Genomic DNA, 254 nt, shown 5'->3' on the forward strand with positions numbered 1-254 from the left:
CACACACACACACACACACACACACACACACACACACACACACACACACACACACACACACACACACACACACACACACACAAGCAAAAAGTATACATATCCTTACACATACAAACACTTCACATACAGCACTGTCACATAACACAGGAAGAACCTCCATCCTCGACAAGCACTCACACAAGCACAAACATACACAAGCACCTTCCCCTCCTTGACACACACACACACACACACACACACACACACACACACAC

The sequence above is a fragment of the Coenobita brevimanus genome, chromosome 28 (assembly GCF_032717465.1).
Source record: "Coenobita brevimanus isolate Jiangsu-jjx chromosome 28, ASM3271746v2, whole genome shotgun sequence".
Lineage (NCBI taxonomy): Eukaryota > Metazoa > Arthropoda > Malacostraca > Decapoda > Coenobitidae > Coenobita > Coenobita brevimanus.